The 21,465-nt window shown below is 37.5% G+C and overlaps 1 long non-coding RNA gene across 1 annotated transcript in view; it reads left to right on the top strand.

Moving 5' to 3' along the window:
- Window positions 1-20,369: 20,369 nt before the first annotated feature.
- LOC135206268 (uncharacterized) overlaps window positions 20,370-21,465 on the top strand; it is a 9,364-nt gene continuing 8,268 nt past the window's right edge. The window contains exon 1 of the long non-coding RNA XR_010312731.1: window positions 20,370-20,623. This is a non-coding gene — a long non-coding RNA (uncharacterized LOC135206268). The remainder of the gene's footprint in view (window positions 20,624-21,465) is intronic.

The following is a 21,465-nucleotide window of genomic DNA, read 5'->3' as shown; positions in this document are numbered from 1 at the left end:
CTATATATCTATATATATATATATATATATATATATATATATATATATATATATTAGCTGAATGTGTGTGTGTGTGTGTGTATAGATTCTACTGGTCATTTTTACCATATACCTATGTAATTGTGATAGCCACAATCCCTTCTTAACTTCTCAAATTATTTGCTCTATTTTGGATAAGCTTGTCACTACAAAGCCTCGAGATCAAACTTCCAAAGAAATATGAAGAAATCATGATGTTCGGTAGCAGGAAACGAACCCATAATACCATCATCCTGACGAGGTCCCCTTGCCGACCTGACCACGAGAATGATTAAAAAGTGTATTCCCCCTTGTACAAAGACTCACACGTGTCGTTTTCAGATATATTTATTAGAGCTGGATAGACCCAGCCTCACCATCGCAGTCAAGTGGACAATCGTTTTTATTGTTTTTAGGCTAAAATATATATGTAGAAGCAATGTCAGCTTAGCGGTGGTGACCCCAGGCATCACCTAAATGCATAGTATCCCCCACTCTATATTTCCCAATGTAACGTCTGTCATTCACTACTTAATAAGGGTGGGAGACAGTCCACCAAAGTATAGTACTTAGCTTCATACCAGAGTGTTTTAATGTGCCTTATATGTATACATATATGTATATATAAGCGAATACCACGGGAAATGATAGTCAGGAATCCAAGCGCTTTCGTCTTTATTCAGACATCGTCAAGGAGCTACTAAAGTACAATCGGAGAGGAAGGCCTCAGGTACAAACAAGATCAGGAATACCAGATGGTTAATTATCAAAAGGGTGAAAATTAAAAGGGATAATCCAGGATTATCGGATATCACACGGTCACAAACTTAAACAGATTCTGACCCTAACCGAAATTACAAAGTATCTTTACAGTCCAAAACATGTAAAAACTGAATATATTAATTTTGTTGCTTATATTTATCTACAACTTTTTTCATTATGAAAGCATCAAGTTTAAATAAACAAAGACTTAAATTTAGAACATTTCTATTATTTGACTTGATAAAACAAGATTCAATGATATTCCTTTTAACTGTGTCATTACATGGACTAAGGCTCTTGCTTGACTCCAGTTAATAGGATGGTCTAAATCTCTCATATGTACAAATAATGCATTCGATATTTGCCCAGTTCTCACAGAATATTGATGTTGCTTAAGACGCTGTGAAAGAGATTTGCCAGTCTGTCCGTAATAGATTTTATCACACTTTTTGCAAGGAATTTCATATATGCAGCCTGGAAGATCATTAGGAGAATTTTTTATTACTAAACTCTTGACATTAATATTACTGAAAACAACATTTATGTTAAAAAGCTTTAAAATTCTAGGAATATCTAAAAACCTTTCATCATAAGGTAATTTTAGAATGTTATGCTTACTAAATTCAAGTTTGTCATTAGTTGAATAAAATGTTTTTCTAGCTCTTTTCCATGCCACATCTACAAAAGTCCTTGGGTATTTAAGTTTCAATGCAATATCATAAATAGTTTTAATTTCAGCGTCAATAAACTGCGGGCTACAGACATGTAAAGCCCTTAGGAACATCGTAGAAAAAACAGAGACTTTAACATTTTGATGGTGATTGGAGTAGTAATGAACAAAAGAGGCAATATTAGTTGATTTTCGAAAGACTGAAAAGGTGAAATTTCTATCATTTCTATGGACAGTTACATCAAGAAAATTCAAATTACAATTTCTTTCTTCCTCTACAGTAAATTTTATAGAAGGGACTAAATTATTGAGATTATTAAGGAATTCCTGGAGGTTTTCGTGAACTGGCCAAATACAGAAGATATCATCCACGTATCTAAACCAAATAACTTTTTGGGGCAAAATTCTTGGTAAGAGTTTTGTCTCAAAAAATTCCATGTAAATATTGCTAAGGACAGGAGATAAGGGATTACCCATGGCCATGCCAAACTTTTGTACAAAAAATTCCCCATTGAAACAAAATTTACTATCTTTGATACATAACCTTATGAGACTAATGAGATTTTCTACAAACTAATGAGATTTTCTACACTTAAGGGAATGTCATGACGCTCTAATTCCTCTTCCAAATATTCAAGTAAGTCATCTACAGGCACTTTTGTAAATAAAGAGACAACATCAAAACTAACCATATTAAAATCATAATTCAAATTTAAACTATTCAATTTGTTTATAAAATCAACATTGTTTTTAACATTCGTGTTAGAAATATTTCCTACCAAAGGAGTAAGAATTTTTACAAGCCATTTAGATAAATTATACGAAACTGAGCCCACTGAACTAATGATTGGTCTGATAGGGTTATTGATTTTATGTGTCTTGACTAAACCATACATGTAAGGTAGGGAGGCGCATTGCGGTGTAAACTGTTTAATTAAATGGTCCAAGCCCTTCAAAATGGATTTAATTTGTTTATTAAAATGGGAGTTAACTGTCTGTGTAGGGTCAGACCTCAGTTTCGTATAAGTATCAGTGTCATTTAGCAATGTCATTATTTTACTTATATAGTCACTTTTATTCATAATTACCACTGCATTAGATTTATCTGCTTTTGTCACCTTCACTGTTTCGTCTTCTTTAATTTTCTTAAAAGCCTGGAGAAATCTCACTGGTACATTAGGGGGAGAAGGTTTACTCATAGCACCATACACAATACCTTTACAAATATTGATATCATCAGGGCATAGGTTTTGATTAAATTTTTCTAAATAACAAAACGATTTTGAGATGTCGACACAGTCCAGGTTACCATTAAATACACCAAAGCTTATGGAGGCGTTCCTTGGACAGCACTAGTAGTGCTGGAATAGCGGCACTTCAGGAGGCGTTCCTTTTGGGAGCACTGGTAGCGTGCTGGTGTGTCCCGTCGGACGACACTAAATGCAGTATACTCAAGTATACTGAAATGAAATGGCACTGCTCGTGGCAGAGGGTAATGGTGGAGGAGAGAAAGTAAAAGGTGGGAGTACTTAAGCAGCCAGTCGATGGACAGTGTCAAGAATTAGTGGCACTGTAAAATGGTAAGACCTGACTTGCACTGGTGGTGGCCAGTCCTAGACTGGTAACGACTTCCTTGGTGGAAGTAATGAAGGTTGCGGTGGCACACTGTGCAGTTTGTGCTTGCGGTATACGCAAGTCTTTTGGGATAAAGAAAATGAAAAGACCACTCGGGCAACGACAGGTAATGGTAATTTTAGAAATGCTCAGTCCTTTGCTGAAGTACTCGATAAATGAAATAAATGCTTGAAAAACTGCAATGAACACAGGCGCGTATGTATCATGCTCAGTGTAAATGAATGACACAAGAGACTAAAATGTTAATTCTGCATGCGTAATGGTAACAGATGTAGTACTCTTCGCTTCGTGAATAATAGGTTCTCTCGTTCTCTCTCTCTCTCTCTCTCTCTCTCTCTCTCTCTCTCTCTCTCTCTCTCTCTCTGAGAGGGTGAAAATGATATATGATGAACTCCCTTGTATTTAATTGAACTAATAATGTTCGTTAATATGACGCAACTTGCGTTAAATTACGTTAAAGTTAAATGAAAGAATTGTTTTGGATACGGTTTATGTAAACGATAACGCACTAGCGATGAACGATTTTTACGTTACTGGTAGCGGCTTGCGCTTATATGAAACGATTTGTGTTTTACATATGAAATTTACAAGGATGCATTTTACGTTAACAATTCTTGTAATTTTACTCTTGGAAGATTTACGTTAACTTTACGTAAGGTTACTAGATCCCTGTGACAAGTGAAAATGACGGTAAGGATTTTAAGCTGAAATGTTAGCAAACATTTGTAAATGGAAAAGGTTCCGTTTAGTACGAAAGGAAATGAAACTTTCGCTCAGCGAGCGGGTGAGCGATACTAGGTGAAACGTGTGGTGAGCGAACAGAGGACAGCTGATTTCTGTAAACACGGAGGCGATTTACAACACTAATTTCTAATTTTCTTATTCAAGATGAATTACGTTAATTTCTCTGGCAGAACGATAGATACTAGTACCGAGATTAATATTATTTACGTTAAACTTTCAAGACTTATGTTACTTTGCTTAAATCGTTGAGATAATGCTTAAAGGGATACAAACATGGCTGCGTTGTGCGAAACGAAGGTTGGCTGGGAAAGCGCATGCGCGAAGCTTACGAAGCTGGCCAGCTTGAGCGAGCATTTACGCTCAGCTGACTAGAGCTGGCTGGCTAAGCGGCTACCAACACTTGGAATGAAAACTAAGTTAAAATGAATTCCCCTAACATATCACAGACAAAAGAATTGTACACTTCTTTTGCCGTAACTATTAGTAGAACACTCCTAACTAGCTAGGCTTTCTAACACAACAATAAACCCTGGCAAAGCACTTCCTAGTTTGATCTAGTACTTTCTGGCATCTATATTAAACATGTGCTTGTGTCTCGTCAGACGAGAACAATGCAATTTACAAAATAACAGAATTCACTCGGCGCTCTGGCCGTTACAATAATATTTCTGCTTAACGCTCTTTTAAACCACTTCTAATAAAAATACTTAAACGTACCTTAAGCTAACATTTGTTATAAATAATCATATTATATGAATGGTATACCTTACCGTGAGTCAATGTGTGTCTTCCGCTGCAAGTGTGCTTTGATTTGCGCTTTGTAAAAACATTTACATTTTACGTTTAACAAGGGATAACGCAATTTACAAGCTTTTTTTAAGCAAGCCCGGATTTGCTGCTGGCAAGCAGTCGCCATTGTTACGTATGAACCTGGCCTTGAAGGGGTTCTAATACGTAAACAGAAATAGTGGAGGGAAAAGCAGACTAACTTACTTGAACTTACCTAAAAGGATTTATAGTGATAATTTACTCTTGAGAAAAAAGGTCGCCAGAAACTCAGCTAATTACTTTACATCTATTTATTTACAAGAGGCCGTTTACTGGCCTGGAGGAAGAGTAAATGCAGCTGGTCCACACGTGGACTAATCTTTCTCACGAGGATGATAGTTGGCTTAAAATGAGATTCACGTAAAAGCTGGTTTTGAAATCTTGCGGTAATGCAACACTTGCGGGCACAGAGACTTGGACACGTGCCTCAGGGAATCTGGAAAAAGATCCCAGATTAGACAAGATAAAAAAAAGGACTTCTTGCACAAGTTACGATTATTCAGTTCTCTAACACTGGGGAAAAGGCACTCTAATGTTTAACTGGGGTATGCAATGACTTCATTTGTCTGGGACGATCACACAAGGGGAGGCATGCTGCCATGAGGCAGTGAGAGGAACAAAGGGATGAGTTAGAAGTTTGATTTGTGAAAATTAGGAGGTAAGGAACTGGCAATATGCTGTTTCACAAGACGTACCTGGATGCCATGATCAGTGGACCTTTGTAGAAATGCGGCGTCCAGCTTTGTCTCAGATCTGGGCGCGCCAGGAACGCCGTTAGGCCTAAGTGGGAAGGCTGGTTGGGGACATCTGTCCGAGGTCACGACTGGAGCTGACTGAGAGCGAGGGCAGGTGTGTTTCGTGGGTGTTGGGGGTCAGCTTAACCCCCCAAGAGCAGGGCAATCCTGGAAACAGAACATACAGCCAGCAGAGGGTTCACAGGAAAAAGAGCTTAAGACGTAGGCCAGCAGGAAATTCCTATCTCTGGCTGGCTAGCTTTGGTTTCCCGCCTAAATCAGCTGATATTTGGAGGAATATGGCTGCCGCTTTACAAATCAAAATAATTACTAAATGCTGGGTAGACGAGGAGATCAATAAACGTAGAAATATATATATATAATATATATATAATATATATATATATATATATATTATATGAATAATTATCACATCACTGTGATTTATATATGATTCGAGCTACAGATGTCCTTTAATATGTAATTCGCTCTACCTCGAAATTGATATATTTTCATATATGTACCGAAGGGGAATTTTTAGTTGATAATAATTTCGTCCCCTCATGAGTTCGATCCCATGAGGGGACGAAATTATTATCAACTAAAAATTCCCCTTCGGTACACATATGAAAATATATCAACTCCGAGGTAGAGTGAATTAGATATTAAAGGACATTTGTAGCTTGAATGATATATATATATAGTGTATCCGCTATCCCGGATCACCCAATCAAGGGAACGCATCCCGAAGTGCCGCAATACCAGCACTACTAGTGCTGACCAAAAGGAACGCCTCCTGAAGTGCCGTGCACCTGTACAGGACGTACAGGTAGCCCTTTACCTGCGTGTCCGTCCTACGGAACGCCCATCCATTAGAGTATCCACCATTTCGGATCACTCAACCAAGGAACGCCTCCATAAGTGCCGTGCACCTGTATTGGACCTACAGGTTGCCCATTCCAGCGTCTCCCAACTTAGGAACGTCCTTAAGTGTGACATACACCGCACACTCTATTTGATTTTCCGCCTCATCAGAAGGTGCCATTCCAGAAGTGCCACCAACTTACGGGACACTTCCCAAGTGCCACAGAGCACCCAGTCTCTTTTCAGACTTTTTCACTACCACGTCGCAGAACCCATTTCCAAGTGAGTGCCACATTACACAGTAAGCCCTCCCATTCCATTCAGTACCATTCATGGCCATTATTTTCATTTTCATCCGAGCCTCTACTGCTGCCTAAGGGAAATGTCTTCCCCTGCTTCCCGCGACTTCTTTGCCATAGAGCTAGAGAAGCTCCGAGCCCTCATAACTCTGGGCCAGGAGGCCGGTTACACTGGACCAGCTCTTGACCAGTGGATGAAGGCGCAGCAGAATGCCACACGCCTGCAAGAAAAGGAAGAAAGAGAAAACCAGAGAAGCAGAGAGAAAGGAAAGAGAAGCAGAAAGGAAGGCATGTGAAGAAGAGAGAAAGCATGAGCTAGCTCTCAGAGATGACGAAATCTCTCGGCAAGCTTCCAAGCCCAAGACCATGAGCTGGACTCCCGGTAAGAGGTGGTTGCGGAGGTTCTGCACCACTTGCTGCGTGCATGGGCATGCTGTGGATTCAGCCCAGTGCCCAAGTCGATCCCTACCTTGGGATGAGAGCTTCCAGGGTGAATTTCTCCAAGGCTACCATGTAGCCCTCCCTAATGAACAGTCTCCTATGGCCTATCAGTGGGTACAAGTCATGGCCGACACCGAAGCCCAGGTCTCCCTCATTGCAAGAAAGGCATTGCCTAGGGGTGCCAAAATCCAGACGGACGAAGAAATTCAGTTTGAATGGATTGGCGGTCACCTCTATTCTGTTCCTTCGGTCCTTCTGAAGGTGGAAATGCCCTTATTGGACCAGGAGACCAGGGAAACCACATTGTGCCGCCTGGCCGTAGTTGACCAATTTCATGATGTTTATCAAGTTCTTTTGGGCCGAGATCTCTTAAAGCCGTATCTCCCCTGGACGCAGCTCCTACTACCAGATGCACCGGATCCCTGCAGCATGCCAAATAATCAATCATCAGTTCTAGATTCAGAGGCTAGTGCCTCCGATGTCCCTGACATCCCTTCTATTTGTGAACCTGGCCCTGACCCAGTGTCAGAGCCCGAAGTTTCTTCTGCATCATCTCAGCCTCTTACCATTTTACCGCCTACCTCCTCCCTTTTGGAAGAGGTAAGCCCACCAGTTAACCCTGGACTTGTTTCCGAGGGTAATTCAACAGAGGATTCCTTAACCTCCCCACGCCAAATCACTGCCAGAGAGGACTCTTCACCTGTGCCAGAGCACACTGCCAGCCTTGGTGACTCCACAGATTCGCAACCTGTGGGGGCATCTCGGCCTTATCATCCAGTGCCACGGAAGAAGTTCTGGAACAAGTTCTGCCGTGACTGTGGCCGCAAGGGTCACATGTCTGCCAACTATGGAGGGTGCGCAAATTTTAATATTCCTGCCATCACAATGGCCATTACCAATCCTTCTTTACTAGGACCCCCAGCTATGGGCCCTATCACCGTCGCACCCCTCCAAAGTAATTATCCGCCAAGCCATGTCAGAGCCTACGACGACTCTGGCGCTCAAATCTCCCTGATATGGGAAGACCGAATCCCCCGAGGGGCTAATATTGACAGACGTCAACTGATCACCATTGAAGGCATCAATCATATTAAACTGATCCTTCCGACCGTCCAATTGAGGGTAACCAGACCTCACTTCTCCAAAGTTTGTACCCTTGCAGTTGCAAGCTACATTCCAGGAGGTTATGACCTCCTCCTAGGGCATGACATGAAGTCTCCCTCGCATTTCAAAAAGCCTAGGGGTCCTAACCCCACATCAAATCACTCCAAAGCAAGGAGTCATCGAAATTCTACTTCCTCCAGGAAGTACGTCCACCAATAGTCCCCCGTCACCAAGGAGGGAGATTGATCATTCACAGTTCCGTTGCAAAACCTGCAACGTACTAGGGCACTCCACGAATTGGCCTAGGTGCCCTAGCAGACTACCAGCAGCGGACACTGTCCATGCTCCACAAAGCTTAGCTTTCAACAAGAGACAGGAGCCTCTGTCTCCCATTTCCAAGGGCACGCTGAGAGGTATTGCACCTCCGGTACCCGTCACAGGTCCAGTCGACCTCAACACTCTGCCAGTGCCACTTGGTAGAACTGAGCAGTGCCAATCTCCGTCCAGCCTGGACGTAGAGCCACCACAGAACTTGACCTATGCACCTGGCCCTGAGCTAGCTCCGGTGCCTAACCTTATCAAGGATCCTCCTACAGGAGATCCTCCAACAGGCATGGAGCTTACCACAGCCCATGGCCAATCCCAAGTCCGTGAGCCTTTTTCAACATCACCTCTGTCGCCCGAGGATGAACCTCCGGCAGACCTTACCTTCATACCTCCTCTGGAAAACCAGGAACTGCCCAACCAGGAGTCAGCCTGGAGTTTTCCCCTTACGACGGTTGTTGCAGCAGCCGAAGTGAGGGCCTCCCCTGCAGTAGGTTCCACCTCTACGACGGTTGCTGCAGATACCGAAGTAGGGTGTTCTCCTGCAATCCCTCTGCTCCTGACGGCATTTCTGGCCTTACCCCAGAGCCAGTGCCTCCGTCTACTCCTAGGACTGCTATAGCCAGGTCCTGGAGGAATAAGAAGAAGAAGAAGGGACGTCATTAACAAACTAACCAAAGAGCCACATGCTCTCCTTGACACCTGTGCTGAGGTACAGTGTCACATTCATTTGCAGAGTGATCCTGGCACCTACCCAGAGAAGTTAGCCAGCCTGATCTCTGCCAGTAAAGCTAACCCTCTAACCCCTAGAAATTGTAATACTAACCCTCACTTAAATATAATTACCTCATTGCATTTCCATCCTGGTCCTCTACTAACCACTCATCATCCTCACGCATCATTACCTCATCTAATGTATTTCAACAATTCAGTCGACGAACCACTGCTGCGCGTACCACACTCTGGAATGATTGCGTCTCTAATTAACTGTATTGAGTAGGTTAGGCTAATGATTTAGTACCAGGGCATTAGGGTAGTAGCAGAAGGAATTTTCAAGTAACCTTATCTAGGGGTAGAGTAGACTGTCGTCACAGACAACCCGTAGTTATCACTTAGGCTGGACTACATTACTCCAATAAGTTAGTACACTTAGCATCTCCACCTATAAGTTAGGTAGGCGACTGTAGTTAGCTGTATCACCACTCTAAAAACTTTGGTTAGAGTAGGAGAACTGGGTAGTCGAGACGATCAATTTATTTAAGCCAAGGCCTTCACTCCCGAAAGGGAGTGAATGCCTTCTTAACAGGGGGAGCTGCTACATTTATTGATCTCCTCGTCTACCCAGCATTTAGTAATTATTTTGATTTGTAAAACGGCAGCCATATTCCTCCAAATATCAGCTGATTTAGGAGGGAAACCAAAGCTAGCCAGCCAGAGATAGGAATTTCCTGCTGGAAGGGGGAAAATAGACTCTTGTCAGCTTTGGGGACGTATCCCAAAGGGAAGGATGTAGGTAGCCTGGTACTTATCAGGCCTACGTCTTAAGCTCTTTTTCCAGTGAACCCTCTGCTAACTGTATGTTCTGTTTCCAGGGTTGCCCTACTCTTGGGGGGTTAAGCTGACCCCAACACCCACGAAACACACCTGCCCTCGCTCTCAGTCAGCTCCAGTCGTGACCTCGGACGGATGTCCCCAACTAGCCTTCCCACTTAGGCCTAACGGCGTTACTGGCGCGCCCAGATCTGAGACAAAGCCGGACGCCGCATTTCTACAAAGGTCCACTGATCATGGCATCCAGGTACGTCTTATGAAACAGCATATTGCCAGTTCCTTACCTCCTAATTTTCACAAATCAAACTTCTAACTCATCCCTTTGTTCCTCTCACTGTCTCATGGCCGCATGCTTCTCCTTGTGTGATCGTCCCAGACAAATGAAGTCATTGCATACCTCAGTTAAACACTAGAGTGCCTTTTCCCCAGTGTTAGAGAACTGAATAATCGTAACTTGTGCAAGAAGTCCTTTTTTTTATCTTGCCTAATCTGGGATCTTTTTCCAGATTCCCTGAGTCACGTGTCCAAGTCTTTGCGCCCGCAAGTGTTGCATTACCGCAAGATTTCGAAACCAGCTTTTACGTGAATCTCATTTTAAGCCAACTATCATCCTCTTGTGAGAAAGATTAGTCCACGTGTGGACCAGCTGCATTTACTCTTCCTCCAGGCCAGTAAACGGCCTCTTGCAAATAAATAGACGTAAAGTAATTAGCTGAGTTTCTGGCGACCTTTTTTCTCTAGAGTAAATTATCACTATAAATCCTTTTAGGTAAGTTCAAGTAATTTAGTCTGCTTTTCCCTCCACTATTTCTGTTTACGTATTAGAACCCCTTCAAGGCCAGGTTCATACATAACTAAATATATATAATATATATAATATATAGTATATATATATATATATATATCTATAATTATATATATACCATCTATAAATATATATATATATATATATATATAATAATTTAGCTATATATATCTATATCTATATATATCTATATATATATAATATATATATATTATATATATATCTAATATATATATATATATCTTATATATATATATAAATATATATAGATATGATATATATAGATATATAATATATATATTAGTTATATAATATTTATATATATAGATTATTTATATATATAGATCTATATATATATATATTATATATATATATATATATATCATATATATATATATATACTATTATATATATATATTATATATTATATATATATATATAGATATATATATAATATATATATATATATCTATATATATATATATATATATATATATATATATATATATAAAGAAGACTATTGTAGGAGGAAGTACGTCTCAGGTGGTTCTTAAAATACATTTATTACAACGTTTCAAAACGCAAAGGTTTCATTTTCAATCTGTAAAGACAGAAATTAATAAAATTAACATTAAAAGCGCTAAAATACAATTAGAAGAAATAATACATTATAAACAACAAGATAAAAAAATGAAAACTAGTTGTAGCAGAGCCAACCATCAAGAGAGAAAGGAAGGACAGAAGTCAGAAGGAACAAACCAGAAATGACCGGCAACAGTTCACGTAAGGTAAAGAGTTGTCGAAGAAGACTGCGTATTCAATTGGGCAACAAGCTGTTTAATAAAGGACTCCAGAATTGTCAGTAGTTTGCCACTCGGTGCCCGTCCCAATATTTCAAAATCTTTGTATTGTATATTATGTTTGCATTTATTGCCGTATTGTCTGATGTTAGACAATTCAGAATTAGCAAGTTTGTAACCAGTTCTATAGCTAACGCCCTTATGGCAATCAATTCTGACCCTTAGTAACCTCTGTGTGGATCCCACGTGGGTCCCCACATTACATCTATTGCATTTAAACTTGTACACAACACATGAGGTCATTAAAGGGTCAAGTTTATCCTTGAATTTAAACATCCTACCTAAACTGAGTGGATTTGTTGGGATGATATTAAATCTGATAGCTGGTAAATAATTAAATATGAGTTTTCTTAGTGCGTCGTAGAAATTTTCGTCATGGATTAAAGGTACATTTGCATACAATGGGAGCTTAGGCACATTAGGTAAGGTGGCTTTTGGAATAAAAACCTCATTAAGAAGTTTAAAAACATACTTGTGAAAAAGGGTAGTGCGAAAATAATTGCTAGTAAAATTCTGACGTAAAAAGTCGATTTCTTCGTGAAAAAACTCACAACTAGATGTCAGTGAGAAGGCACGATGAAGTAATGTGGATAAAGAGTTTAATTGAAAACCATAGAAACAGTGACTATAAAAAATTTGAACCTAGTACTGTAAGTCCTCTTCCTGTAAACTGAAGTGTTAAAATGGTCATATTGTCGTAAGACTAAAACTTCTGAGAATGATAGTTTATTATCACTTTCGCACTCAATAGTAAATTTTATATTTGGGTGTGCCCTATTTATAAAATCAAGAAACCTTTCAGCGTCATACATGGACTTAAAAAGCGCGATGGTATCGTCAACGTACATTTTTTAGAACAGCGGGTGGTAACTCAAAGGACAGGTGTCTAAAAAATGTTCCTCCAGGGTGCACATAAAAATGCCTGCAAATACGGGCCCTAAAGGAGAACCCATAGTCATACCATCTATAATGAGTGTAACAATTACTATTTAAAATGAAGGCAGTGTCCTGCACTGCCAGTTGCAATAGTGTCTTAAAGTCAGATTTATTAAAATCATAAAATACCATTAACAAACTAGTTTTTATTTTTTTATCATGTTGTTTATAATGTATTATGACTTGAATTTGTATTTTAGCGATTTTAATGTTAATTTTAATGTTTTCTGTCTTTACAGCTTGAAAATGAAACCTTTTTGTTTTGAAACGTTGCAATAAATGTATTTTAAGGACCATCTAAGATGTACTTCCTCCTACAACAACAGTCTTCTATTGTTCGAGTTACTAGTAACCGCCATATCTTAGAACGTTTTACATTATATATATATATATATATATATATATATATATATATATATATATATATATGTGTGTGTGTATATATATATATATATATGTGTGTGTGTGTGTGTGTGTGTGTAGAATCTACTGGTAAATACATATGTATTTTTAATAACCACAATGCCCTCTTAACTTCTCAAATTCTTTTATCTTTTTTAGATAAAAGAGGGCATCCATGGCAGATGGTGAATAATTAAGTTTCGAATTCAGCGCTGTTCTGGCGTAACTTAGCACTTCTTGTGCGGATTCAGCAGTTTCAGTCATACCGAAAGCTCTTGGAAACAAAACGCGTGGACTGGAAGTAAATTTAGCACAGAACATTCGAGAAGGACTGTCCGGTTACAAATCTGGATTTCAAGGAGTGTCTGTGTAGAGTCTTGTGTCTGTTTGGCTTAATGGGAGTGGCTGATAAGGCAAAGATATGACCTTTTGTGAAACTGTATTTTATTCTGCTTGAGCTATGACATAGCCAGAACGCTTGGGTTCGAACGGTCGCCTGACTGGCGAGTCTTGAAGACAGACATTGATCGCCCTATTTTCTATTATTTTGTTTCATTTATTGCATTATTTTTGATCTTGTACCATTTTTTATCCTCATGAATTTTGATGGTGTGTAAACACAATGTGCCAAGGATTATTAGGAGATATTTTTCTTTCTGCAGATGTTGCACATCTATGGGCACAAATGACACGTGTGCTGGGTAGGACAAATATGGGCATATGTATGAACTATTAGAATCTGGCTGTTGTGGGAATATCGCCAATTGAGACCGGTACAATGGACTTAAGAATGAAAGAACTTTGTAGTGACACTGTAGAAAGGGAAGATGGTCTCGTTAGTGTTTAAATGGTGCACTGTTTTTGGAGAGTTTATTTGTTTTTTATTTTTTTTCTTTTTCTTCATTATGGCTGGTTACCACAATTAGCCTGTTTACGTTGGTTTATTTCTTGTATAAAGGGGATTTAATTTCACACATGGCAGTTGAAAGATTTTATTTAGAATACACAAAGAGAAAGAGAGAGAGAGAGAGAGAGAGAGAGAGAGAGAGAGAGAGAGAGAGAGTGATGTCTGCGAGAGAAAGAGGCTGATCTTCGATTTTTCGGACAATCCTTCGAACTACATGGGTAGGTGAAGATACCGTTAAAACTTAGGGCTTTAACACAAACACATATATATTACATACATACATACATACATATATATATATATATATATATATATATATATATATATATATATATATATATATATATATATATATATATATATATATATATATATATATATATATGTTATGTACTGGGCCTTTTTTTGAGGGTTTGAAATTACATATAACAGGGAAGTAGAATGTCTCCTTGAAACTAGTCAGTACATTAAAATGACTTTATTTACAGAATACAACAACTGGAATTAATATTGGTAGATTTGCAATACCAACTCTCAATTGCACAGTCAAGGTGTAACAGTAATGATCCCTACAAATGAAATCAAAAGAATCTGGTTAGGCTACAGTCCAACGAAAGAGTAACAAGATTCATAGAAAAAATTCTTTGTGACTAGTTCCTACAATGAATTAAATCTTCTGCATTGGTAACTCTTGAAGAAGCTGCAACACGTGGCTTCCGATGACCATCGATTTCAGAAGTATCTTGCAAGTGTTGAGTTCTAAGACAAACGTTCATCAGGACAGATTGCAGAACACAAAGGGCTAGATAACCAGACTCTGGAAAAGAGTTCCAGATCAGTATTCAACTATACAAAATATTCTCTCACTATGAGGGGAATTATTACCCTAGAATTGTTTAGCTCGAAGTGAACACAAATGGGAATGTTTTACTGTATCACTGAGCAAAATCAATTCAGTAATTTGACTTGAGTCATAAGGGAACATGGGCTTGCTAAGTCTTAATAGACAAAGGGCTTTGATTAGGAGGATGGAAATTTGAAACAAAGGAAAAATTAGAAAATTGAGTAATAGAAATATACACTGGTGTCAACTACTAAATCTGGACTTTACCGTTGACATCTATGCTGTTGAGCTCTGTTGCAATAAGATGGATCCAGTTGTCGGACAATTCCACACACGTGGTTACCAGCAAACAAAGGGCAACGCACAAAGGCTGGTAAGAAGCAAAGTCTAATAAAAGATAAGTCTGCTCACTTGCTGCGAAAAAGTAGCAAGGGCCGCTCAATGACGTCATCTAGCCCGCAAATGCTGGGTCCGTTACATGGAACAGTCAGTAAGCAACGAGCCGGTGTTGTGTGTAGAACTCTGGCTGCGGTAATCAAACATGCCTATCTATTGCAGCTGCACATCCAATTACGTAAACAAAGATGGAACTGTTCTTCAGTTTCCCACGAGTCCCACGTTTATTATTCAGTAAAGAATATCTTTTAGATTTTTTCTTATTTATTTATTCATAAAGCATATATTTCAGCCAACACGTAAAGATTGTGAATAAAGGGCTACAAATAGGCCCATTTATTTTTCAAGAAATAAAATATTCAGGCATAGGCCTATTGTTTAAGTTAATATGATTAAAATGCTGATTTAGTTTTATAATATGGATTTGTTTGCATGATTCTTTATGAAAAGAATGAAGCCAACACTACTTTTTCATGATTCCTCATACTGCAAATCTGGTAATTTTACTCGAATATTGCAGAATATACAGTAGAGTACATTAAGAGATAATTAATTTGACATACACCTAAACTGTACTGTAATTTGATTAGTAAACTATTTTATGAATGGAAATGTGGAAAAACTATTTTCAATGTAAAAAAAAAAAAAAAAAAAATTTCAATAAGATATAACAATGGCCATTTACACATTATACTCTGTGTTATTTGATCCCTTTCTGCATCAACTTCACAAGTTATGTAACCATACCAATGCTAGTTATTCCGCTAGAGAAGGCAAGCTGGAAAATCTAAAAGAAGAAAAAAATGACATGAGGATAGAAGCTTACATTTCAAAGGTTAACTATCTAATTAAATTCCAAATTACATATGTGTAAGATGCTTTGTTCATTTCTCTCTCATTTCTACTCATTTACTGCGGTAACATCTTATAGATTACTAAGCGAGTACTTCAGTCTAACAATAATAGCAATAATATTACACAGTCATCTATAATATTAAACAGTAATTTACTGGTAGAGTACAATGTAAACTGGCCACTCCTCACCGATATTATTAACTTCAAGTAAGCTATAACAAGAATGGACAGAAACATTATGTATATATTTTAATCATACTATTTATATTTTTTTCTTTAAATACGAATGATATACTTGAAATTAATCAAGTTAAATAGTGCGACTGAGAAGTGGGCAAAATAACAAATAAAGATAAAAGTTTCCATTAATCACTCCGTTTTCTATAATTTAAAATACTCAGGCTGGGTGACGCCATCACCTGCGAACACACAGACTTATCATTTATCAGACTTTGTTACGAAGATGGAAGCAAAGTCTCTCTTTGGTGACTGGTGAGTGAGTGAGACCGATGTCCAGGTTTGTCCTCAGTTATCCGATGTTACAATAGTGTTTCACACCAGTAATAGCACTGTATCACTATTTTAGTTCTTTAAGGGTGAGCTTACATTAGGCTTTATGGCGCACTTCAAACGTTACTTCTGCCAGCATATGCCCTCCCACCTGGGTGACATCACATGCTGAACAGCAAGTATTGTCTCATACACTACGCGAGTGCTGTGACCGGTAGCATTATTTTCCTGACAGCCACATACTACATCTTTATTTTTATATGATGTTAATTAATTTTACATTCCATAGACATTGGATGATGCTGATAATACTCAATCAAACAACGGATCTCTTCTCGCTTCCATTCCATGGCAATTATAGTATAATAGAGAGCTGGATGACAGTTGAAAGATTACTAATGACTCGTCGTCAGCGGATTGTCCGAGTCAGGCTTCAGCCATCAAGCTTGCTTTGATGAGTTAATGGTGCAGCATGACTCTTGATGAGCAGTCTAGTAGACAGGGCTAACAAAAATTTGGGATTTTACCGAATTTTGAGAAAATTAAAAAAATTGGAGTAATAATTTTAATTGATTTAATCAAATTTATCACTAAAATTAACCATATATTCTGCTATTACCAATAGTAATAATACGAATTACAATATAAACTATATTGAATCACAAATGGTTGGGTCCAGGCTATGCAGATGGGCAGTACGTAGTCCTCCTGGTTCACTGACAGATTCACAGACAACACGAACACCAAAGAGCGGCAGTTGAAGCTCTCTGCAGTTTTGAACATTTCTTAGCTGTGGCCTAGAAGCGTAGACGGTGTAAATAGATGAACCGAGCTATCTCAGGAGCACTCCGAGGATGAGAAGTTATTATTCCATTTCTCGGTTGTTGAGAAAATTCAGAATATTAAAAAAATCCTCTTGAAGGTGCGAGAGGTGAAGCGGTAGTGTTGACGTGGCGGTAGCAGTAAGAAGAATCTGCTTTTTCCAGGACGTTGCTGTTCACCTCAGCTCGTATTTGAAGTTTCTGTAACGGTAAGTTGTTTGGCAGTTACGTTCTTATACGCTATAAACAACCAGAGAACCTCTTAGAAGCTGGGTTATCAATTATCAGGTTATTTAAAGTGAATTACAGCTGCTAAGATTGTTTATCCATAGAAATATAATAAACACTAAGAAATTTTTAAATAAAAAAATCGACCCAATATTGAAACTTCAAATAGGAAGGAGTTAGTGATGAGTCTTACGTATGCAGCGTGCTGTGAAGCCTAGTGTAAACTTACCTTAAGTCTGCCCTTCCTAAGACAGACACTCATTTTTGCATGCACAACCAGTTTTTTATATCGATAAATGATTTATAATCCACGGCTTCCGCTCGTTTTTTTTCATTTCCTTTTATCAACAAACTTCTTGGAATAATTTAGACACATTGGCAGGAAATCCTCATCTCATCCTTGCCCGTATTGTTCTTGTCTATTATTAGATTCCCATTACAAAAGAAAAGGTAAGTAGAAATGTCATCATATAACTGGTGGGCATAGTGCATCAAAGGGCTGTCCTTCATATTCAAATGAGAAAGAACATTAATCTTAAAGTATTTTATCCTTTGTGATATGAAACAGGAATGAGAGAGAGAGAAACTATTCTACCTTTCTTCATATTCATTCATCTGCCTATATTATATATATATATATATATATATATATATATATATATATATATAATATACATATAAATATATATATTTAACAATAAAGATTTTAACCAGGTTGATGGTGTTTCGATGGGGTCGCCACTTGGCCCAGTTACGGCTAACGCTTTTATGTGCTTTTTCGAGGAACAGATGCTGGATGGTTGTCCCTTATCAAATTGCCCTCTCTTTTATAAGCGATATGTGGATGACACTATTGCTCTATTTAGGTCCCGAGAAGCAGCCGAAGCTTTCGTGGAATATATCAATGGCCTACATCCTAATATACATTTCTCAATTGAGCACGAACAAGACAACCAACTTGATTTTTTAGATGTTTTAATTACTAGGACAGAGCATGGTTTTAATTCGAGCGTCTTTATAAAAACGACGTTCACAGGTCAAGGTACTAACTTCTATAGCAGTTGTTCCCTAAAATTTAAATTAAATAGTATTTCCACACTATTACACCGTGCTAATACGTTATCTTCCAGCTGGCATAACTTCCATAGCGAAATCCAATTTTTACTCCAGTTTTTTAAAAACAATTCGTATCCTCCAGGTTTATTCTTTAAATATGTTAATAACTTTTTAAATGATAAATTTCAGCCACGTCAACTTGTACCGAACGTGCCTAAGTTATTAATATATGCCTCTCTACCTTTCATTCAGTCCAACACATTTAAGGTGCAAATACAAAACGTCATTCAGAAAACTTTTCCGGCTGTGAATCTTGAGTTGATAGCTAAAAATCCTAAAAACTCTGGGTTCTTTGTTCTCCCACAAAGATGAACTTCCGGTTTTGATGCGATCTTTGGTGGTATATTGCACTACTTGTCTGAGATGTAAGATCAGGAAATACGTGGGAGCCACCAAACGATTTCTCAAAGTCAGAATCAATTCTCATCTCGGAGTCAGTCACCGTACGGGATGTACTTTGAATACGAAAGAATTCTCTAACATACGAGAACATTGTAATAAATGTAAAACATCATTTTCATATAAGGATTTCGCATTGTCACCCAAGCGCCCAATGACTATTCTCTCTCTGTTTTGGAGTCGTTAACAATCAAACAGCTTGTGCCCCCATTAAATGGTCAGACTTCTTCCACGGTTCTATTTATAGCATAGTTGACGTCCTCCTTTCCAAACCAGAGAACATCACTCAGTTTTTTAACTCCATTGGGATAGGTACTAAACTTAAGCCTTTTTCACTTTTTTATTTTTTTTATTTTTTTTCATATTTAAAATTATTATATTTAAATTTTATGTTGTTCCATTTTTATTGCTATTAATACTGAGTCTTTTTTTTAATTTGTATATTTTCTACATATTTTACAGCCCTGATGATGAGACCCAAAGTCTCGAAAATTTGGAAAATAAATGTATGCTGCTACACTGGCTTTTTTCCATCCTATTTATATTATATGTATGTATGTATGTATGTATATTATTATATGCTGCTGCTTTCGTAATGTATATTTCCTCTAACCATGAAATGTTGGACTTGTGTTTGCACTATTTTCATATTCCTTATTTAGCTGAGTTATGGTATGTTCTATAAATGTATGTTCAGATTTCGCACAACATAATTTAAAAGTTAAGATAACGTAGAATGTGAAAAGAGAGAGAGATTAGCATTGTCCGTTCAAAGGTAGAAATTGTTGTCATCCCTCAAGATAAGGAGAACTCGAAGTCTACGTTTTATTTTCATAACATGTAAACACTTCTGATAAGGGAGTTCTGTTTGGAACATGTTAAGCATACAACGTACATGAATGGTTTCAAACGTGTACGTCTTTGCCAAGTAATCACATGGAAGGATTGCATCATCTTTCGCAAGATCATTCTAGAACCTTCTGTTTAAGCATACGTCATCTTTGGGAAGTGACGTCATTTAGTGTTGCTTTCAATATAAATAATTATTCCTTTCAAAATAAAATACTTTTATTGTCTTAAATTACATAATAATAAATGTTATTTATGATTGCAATTCCAATTTCTCTTTAGATATTGTTTTTAAAGTGAATTTTTATGAAAGTACTGTCTCTCGGCCCCAAAACGTTTTGTGTGACAAAATCAACTGTTAAGCTTCCGTACGGAATGAAAATCATTGCGACTTAAGACCTCATTGCATTTGGGTCTCTCTCTCTCTCTCTCTCTCTCCTCTCGTCTCTCTCTCTCTCTCTCTCTCTCTCTCTCTCTCTCTCTCTCTCTCTCTCTCTCTCTCGTAAAAGATTCAGTGATAACGTTTAACGTAAAAGATTTTATACATAGTTGTTGGTCACTCATATAAATATCAAATTTGATATTTCTTAAGAGTTGTTTAATATTATTAGTGTTTATTTGTGGTATCTGAACAGACGTTGCAAAAGTGTGTAATATGCGCCTCGTGTGTAAGTGTTTATTGGTGATTTCGAAAAAGTCCTTCTAAAATTGGTATACCAAGGTAAGAGTTTTTAGTAAGTTCGGTGCACGAAACTTAAACTTAAAAAGTACTTGAAATACTGAAAGTACTCGAGTTATTACAGGGGAATCTTTTTACCATTTTTCCACATTTTGTTGATGGTGATTTTTGTGCATATATCCATTTTTTATCATTGAAGTGATTTTTTTTGACCAATTATCCATTTTTCTTATAGAAGTGTGTTTTCTTATATATTCTGTGTGATTACTGCTTTTTGCAATTTTGGTATTTTCCTCATTTTTCTGTTTTCATTTGCATTCACAATTTGATCAACTTGATTGTTTTCTTTAATTAATCGTTGCACATTTAATTGAATTTAACACTTGTGAAATAATTTGCACTTAATTAGAAATCTATTCGAGTTTTAGTGTAAATTAATTTCCAAATTTTAGTTATTACTTAACACTAGAATTTCGATTGATTTAATTAATTTTCATTTTTGTGATAAAATTAATTTTGATTTAATTTTACCTAATAATTAATTCAAGAATTAGTTAAACTTTGTGGTGTTTTCAAGTAACAGTAAATTTCCCTGAGATTGTGAATTTCACTTATAAATTTTGAGTTTGATAATACATTTTTTGTACTTAAAATTTTTATAAGTGTTTTCTTTTTCACCAGTATATTTAATTTTGTTTAGGTAGAAACAGAGTGGTAATTGAGCTGTTTTCCTTCAATTTAATTGAAGTGAGTAAGAACCAGGGAAGTACTTAGACTTTTAAAATCAGGGAAATACTTAGACTTTTAAAGTTGTTGATGGTGTAATGCCTTTTAATTAATCTAATTACATATAAGATTACCTCACACCTGTTTTAATGAACTTA

The sequence above is a fragment of the Macrobrachium nipponense genome, chromosome 11 (genome assembly GCF_015104395.2).
Source record: "Macrobrachium nipponense isolate FS-2020 chromosome 11, ASM1510439v2, whole genome shotgun sequence".
Taxonomy (NCBI): Eukaryota; Metazoa; Arthropoda; class Malacostraca; order Decapoda; family Palaemonidae; genus Macrobrachium; species Macrobrachium nipponense.
The sequence above is the reverse complement of the archived record's forward strand: the minus strand, read 5'-3'. Positions and strand labels throughout refer to the sequence as shown.